The sequence below is a fragment of the Triturus cristatus genome, chromosome 8, assembly GCF_964204655.1.
Source record: "Triturus cristatus chromosome 8, aTriCri1.1, whole genome shotgun sequence".
Classification (NCBI taxonomy): domain Eukaryota; kingdom Metazoa; phylum Chordata; class Amphibia; order Caudata; family Salamandridae; genus Triturus; species Triturus cristatus.
The window spans coordinates 54,874,730-54,881,351 of record NC_140591.1 but is presented as its reverse complement, the minus strand read 5'-3'; the positions used below and the strand labels follow the sequence as shown (position 1 = coordinate 54,881,351).

Below are 6,622 nucleotides of genomic sequence, written 5' to 3'. Positions count from 1 at the left end.
GCTCAAGTTTTTCTTTCTTTATTTATCAAAATATTTGATCAACTGACCGACAACATGATCAATTCAACATAGAATTGTCTTTCTGTCCTCCTTCTAAATTTGCTTCCACCTCTCTTGCATTCAGCTTCGACTACAAATGTTTCCTATTTCATGCTTTTTTGTAAAGTAAACTCTTGTCTGCATCAGCTTCCACTTCTCCTTGAACACAGATTTCAGTATTCAGATGACATAGCTTACCTACTCAGGCCAAATACCTCTGTGTAATATGGTGCTAGTCCATTCAGAGTAAAAAACAAAAGCTACCTAACCTGGATCCGAAAAATGCTATTTACCTATTGCACCCGTTAACTGATGAATGATACAGGACATCTTAAAACATAGCTCTAGCATGAGGTTGAGCATCTATTTTCTTGGGAAGTTTAAAAGAAAGGATGAAGACCCAAACTACCAGCAGGCCGAAATAGCTCAGTTGGGAGAGCGTTAGACTGAAGATCTAAAGGTCCCTGGTTCAATCCCGTGTTTCGGCACAATTTCAACTTCTGCTTTTCATGTCACAAAAGCTGTTTGGAGTTAAATCAACGCTCTTCTTTATCAAAACCTTTTATCAATCTGATCAACAACACAATCAATTCAACATATTATTTACTTTCTGTCTTCCTTTCAAACTTGCTTCCACCTCTCTTGTATTCAACTATGCCTCATTTATTTGCAACTTCTTGCTTTATTTTAAAGTAAAGCTTTGCCTGCATCAGCCTCCAATTCCCCTTATACAAAACTGTCAGTAGTCAGATGACATAGCTTGTACACCCTGGCCATATAGGTCTGTGTTTCAGAGTATAAGTCAATTCAGAGTTTAGAAAAAAAAATTCTACCTACCTTGTCCCCTAAAAAGGATATTCACTCATCAGACCAAGTTACCTGCTGAATGATACTGGACACTTTAACACATAACTATAAACGAAAATAGAATGACCAGGTTCTGTATGTATCGTCTACAATTATTAATAATACATCAGGAGGCCACAGGGACTTGTTGGCTGAAATATCTCAGTTGGGAGATCGTTAGACTGAAGAGCTTAAGGTACCTGATTCAATCCTGACTTTCAGCACAGTGCGAGGGGATCCTACATTCTTGCAAAATATTTCTTGAAATCAGCTCTAGTTTTTTTCTTTATTTCTCAAAATATTTTATCAACTGATCAACAACATGATAACTTCAACAAAAAGTTGTCTTTCTGTCCTCCTTCTAAACTTGCTTCCACCTCTCTTGCCATCAGCTTTGATGACGAATTTATCCCATTTTATACTTTTTTCAAAGTAAACTCTTGTCTGCATCAGCTTTCACTTCTCCTTGAACAAAGTTGTCAGTATTGAGATGACATAGCTTACCTACTCAGGCGACATACGTCTGTGTAATACAGTGCTGGTCCACTGAGAGTTTTAAAAGAAAAACGACCTAACATTTATCCCAAAAACGCTACTCACCCATTTCACCAGTTAGCTGCTGAACAATGCAGGACACATTAAAACACAGCTCTAACCTCAGATTGAAAATCCAGGTTCTGCATCTCTGTTCTGGGATTGTTCAAAAAAAGAGGCTGAATACTATAGCTGCTGGCAGGCCGAAATAGCTCAGTTGGGAGAGCGTTAGACTGAAGATCCAAAGGTCCCTGGTTCGATCCCGTGTTTCGGCACATTTTGAACTTCTGCTTTGCATGCCACAAAGACTATTTTGAGTCAACTCATATTGACTTTGTTTATAATGATCAAAACCTTTTATCAAGATAATCGACAATACAATTAATTCAACATATTATTTACTTTCTGTCTTTCTTTCAAACTTGCTTCCACCTCTCTTGTATTTAACTTTGCCTCCCTTATTTCCCAATTCTTCCTTTAATTGAAAGTAAAGCTTTGCCTGCATCAGCCTCCAGTTCCCCTTATACAAAACTGTTAGTAGTCAGATGACCTAGCTTGCCGACCCTCGCCATAAAGGTCTGTGTTTCTGAGTATAAGTCCATTCATAGTTTACAAACATCATCTAACTAACTTGGCTCCTAAAAAGGAAATTCACCCATCAGACCAATTTAGCTACTGAATAATACTGGACAATTTAACACATAACTGCACATGCAGATAGAGTGACCAGGTTCTGCATTTATCTTTAACAATTATAAAAAATACAACAGAAAGCCAAAATTGCCAGCTGGATGAAATAGCTCAGTTGGGAGAGCAGTAGACTGAAGATCTAAAGGTCCCTGGTTCAATCCCGGGTTTAGGCACATTTTGAACTTCTGCTTTGCATGCCACAAATGCTATTTGGAGTCAACTCATATTGACGTTGTTTATAATGATCAAAACCTTTTATCAAGCTGATCGATAAGACAACCATTTCAACATATTTTTTACATTCTGTCTTTCTGTCAAACTTGCTTCCACCTCTCTTGTATTCAACTTTACCTGCTTTATTTGCCAATTCTTCCTTTAATTGAAAGTAAAGCTTTGCCTGCATCAGCCTCGAGTTCCCCTTATACAAAACTGTTAGTAGTCAGATTACCTAGTTTGCCTACCCTCGCCATATAGGTCTGTGTGTCTGAGTATAAGTCCATTCATAGTTTACAAACATCTTCTAACTAACTTGGCTCCTAAAAAGGAAATTCACCCATCAGACCAATTTAGCTGCTGAATAACATTGGACAATTTAACACATAACTGCACATGCAGATAGAATGACCAGGGTCTGCATTTATCTTTAACAATTATCAAAAATACAACAGAAAGCCAAAATGGCCAGCTGGATGAAATAGCTCAGTTGGGAGAGTGTTAGATTGAAAATCTAAAAGTCCCTTGTTCAATGCTGGGTTTCGGAAAAGTCTGAGAGGTTTCTTGCTTCTCACAAAATATTTCTTGGTATCAGCTCAAGTTTTTCTTTCTTTATTTATCAAAATATTTGATCAACTGACCGACAACATGATCAATTCAACATAGAATTGTCTTTCTGTCCTCCTTCTAAATTTGCTTCCACCTCTCTTGCATTCAGCTTCGACTACAAATGTTTCCTATTTCATGCTTTTTTGTAAAGTAAACTCTTGTCTGCATCAGCTTCCACTTCTCCTTGAACACAGATTTCAGTATTCAGATGACATAGCTTACCTACTCAGGCCAAATACCTCTGTGTAATATGGTGCTAGTCCATTCAGAGTAAAAAACAAAAGCTACCTAACCTGGATCCGAAAAATGCTATTTACCTATTGCACCCGTTAACTGATGAATGATACAGGACATCTTAAAACATAGCTCTAGCATGAGGTTGAGCATCTATTTTCTTGGGAAGTTTAAAAGAAAGGATGAAGACCCAAACTACCAGCAGGCCGAAATAGCTCAGTTGGGAGAGCGTTAGACTGAAGATCTAAAGGTCCCTGGTTCAATCCCGTGTTTCGGCACAATTTCAACTTCTGCTTTTCATGTCACAAAAGCTGTTTGGAGTTAAATCAACGCTCTTCTTTATCAAAACCTTTTATCAATCTGATCAACAACACAATCAATTCAACATATTATTTACTTTCTGTCTTCCTTTCAAACTTGCTTCCACCTCTCTTGTATTCAACTATGCCTCATTTATTTGCAACTTCTTGCTTTATTTTAAAGTAAAGCTTTGCCTGCATCAGCCTCCAATTCCCCTTATACAAAACTGTCAGTAGTCAGATGACATAGCTTGTACACCCTGGCCATATAGGTCTGTGTTTCAGAGTATAAGTCAATTCAGAGTTTAGAAAAAAAAATTCTACCTACCTTGTCCCCTAAAAAGGATATTCACTCATCAGACCAAGTTACCTGCTGAATGATACTGGACACTTTAACACATAACTATAAACGAAAATAGAATGACCAGGTTCTGTATGTATCGTCTACAATTATTAATAATACATCAGGAGGCCACAGGGACTTGTTGGCTGAAATATCTCAGTTGGGAGATCGTTAGACTGAAGAGCTTAAGGTACCTGATTCAATCCTGACTTTCAGCACAGTGCGAGGGGATCCTACATTCTTGCAAAATATTTCTTGAAATCAGCTCTAGTTTTTTTCTTTATTTCTCAAAATATTTTATCAACTGATCAACAACATGATAACTTCAACAAAAAGTTGTCTTTCTGTCCTCCTTCTAAACTTGCTTCCACCTCTCTTGCCATCAGCTTTGATGACGAATTTATCCCATTTTATACTTTTTTCAAAGTAAACTCTTGTCTGCATCAGCTTTCACTTCTCCTTGAACAAAGTTGTCAGTATTGAGATGACATAGCTTACCTACTCAGGCGACATACGTCTGTGTAATACAGTGCTGGTCCACTGAGAGTTTTAAAAGAAAAACGACCTAACATTTATCCCAAAAACGCTACTCACCCATTTCACCAGTTAGCTGCTGAACAATGCAGGACACATTAAAACACAGCTCTAACCTCAGATTGAAAATCCAGGTTCTGCATCTCTGTTCTGGGATTGTTCAAAAAAAGAGGCTGAATACTATAGCTGCTGGCAGGCCGAAATAGCTCAGTTGGGAGAGCGTTAGACTGAAGATCCAAAGGTCCCTGGTTCGATCCCGTGTTTCGGCACATTTTGAACTTCTGCTTTGCATGCCACAAAGACTATTTTGAGTCAACTCATATTGACTTTGTTTATAATGATCAAAACCTTTTATCAAGATAATCGACAATACAATTAATTCAACATATTATTTACTTTCTGTCTTTCTTTCAAACTTGCTTCCACCTCTCTTGTATTTAACTTTGCCTCCCTTATTTCCCAATTCTTCCTTTAATTGAAAGTAAAGCTTTGCCTGCATCAGCCTCCAGTTCCCCTTATACAAAACTGTTAGTAGTCAGATGACCTAGCTTGCCGACCCTCGCCATAAAGGTCTGTGTTTCTGAGTATAAGTCCATTCATAGTTTACAAACATCATCTAACTAACTTGGCTCCTAAAAAGGAAATTCACCCATCAGACCAATTTAGCTACTGAATAATACTGGACAATTTAACACATAACTGCACATGCAGATAGAGTGACCAGGTTCTGCATTTATCTTTAACAATTATAAAAAATACAACAGAAAGCCAAAATTGCCAGCTGGATGAAATAGCTCAGTTGGGAGAGCAGTAGACTGAAGATCTAAAGGTCCCTGGTTCAATCCCGGGTTTAGGCACATTTTGAACTTCTGCTTTGCATGCCACAAATGCTATTTGGAGTCAACTCATATTGACGTTGTTTATAATGATCAAAACCTTTTATCAAGCTGATCGATAAGACAACCATTTCAACATATTTTTTACATTCTGTCTTTCTGTCAAACTTGCTTCCACCTCTCTTGTATTCAACTTTACCTGCTTTATTTGCCAATTCTTCCTTTAATTGAAAGTAAAGCTTTGCCTGCATCAGCCTCGAGTTCCCCTTATACAAAACTGTTAGTAGTCAGATTACCTAGTTTGCCTACCCTCGCCATATAGGTCTGTGTGTCTGAGTATAAGTCCATTCATAGTTTACAAACATCTTCTAACTAACTTGGCTCCTAAAAAGGAAATTCACCCATCAGACCAATTTAGCTGCTGAATAACATTGGACAATTTAACACATAACTGCACATGCAGATAGAATGACCAGGGTCTGCATTTATCTTTAACAATTATCAAAAATACAACAGAAAGCCAAAATGGCCAGCTGGATGAAATAGCTCAGTTGGGAGAGTGTTAGATTGAAAATCTAAAAGTCCCTTGTTCAATGCTGGGTTTCGGAAAAGTCTGAGAGGTTTCTTGCTTCTCACAAAATATTTCTTGGTATCAGCTCAAGTTTTTCTTTCTTTATTTATCAAAATATTTGATCAACTGACCGACAACATGATCAATTCAACATAGAATTGTCTTTCTGTCCTCCTTCTAAATTTGCTTCCACCTCTCTTGCATTCAGCTTCGACTACAAATGTTTCCTATTTCATGCTTTTTTGTAAAGTAAACTCTTGTCTGCATCAGCTTCCACTTCTCCTTGAACACAGATTTCAGTATTCAGATGACATAGCTTACCTACTCAGGCCAAATACCTCTGTGTAATATGGTGCTAGTCCATTCAGAGTAAAAAACAAAAGCTACCTAACCTGGATCCGAAAAATGCTATTTACCTATTGCACCCGTTAACTGATGAATGATACAGGACATCTTAAAACATAGCTCTAGCATGAGGTTGAGCATCTATTTTCTTGGGAAGTTTAAAAGAAAGGATGAAGACCCAAACTACCAGCAGGCCGAAATAGCTCAGTTGGGAGAGTGTTAGACTGAAGATCTAAAGGTCCCTGGTTCAATCCCGGGTTTCGGCACAATTTCAACTTCTGCTTTTCAGTCACAAAAGCTGTTTGGAGTTAAATCAACGCTCTTCTTTATCAAAACCTTTTATCAATCTGATCAACAACACAATCAATTCAACATATTATTTACTTTCTGTCTTCTTTTCAAACTTGCTTCCACCTCTCTTGTATTCAACTATGCCTCATTTATTTGAAACTTCTTGCTTTATTTTAAAGTAAAGCTTTGCCTGCATCAGCCTCCAATTCCCCTTATACAAAACTGTCAGTAGTCAGAT

At 37.6% G+C, this 6,622-nt stretch overlaps 1 non-coding gene across 1 annotated transcript; it reads left to right on the top strand.

The window, feature by feature from the left end:
* Nucleotides 1-6,286: 6,286 nt before the first annotated feature.
* TRNAF-GAA (transfer RNA phenylalanine (anticodon GAA)) lies at nt 6,287-6,359 on the top strand. Its single transcript has one exon. It is a non-coding gene; the product is annotated as a tRNA-Phe (tRNA).
* The last annotated feature ends 263 nt before the right edge of the window (nt 6,360-6,622 follow it).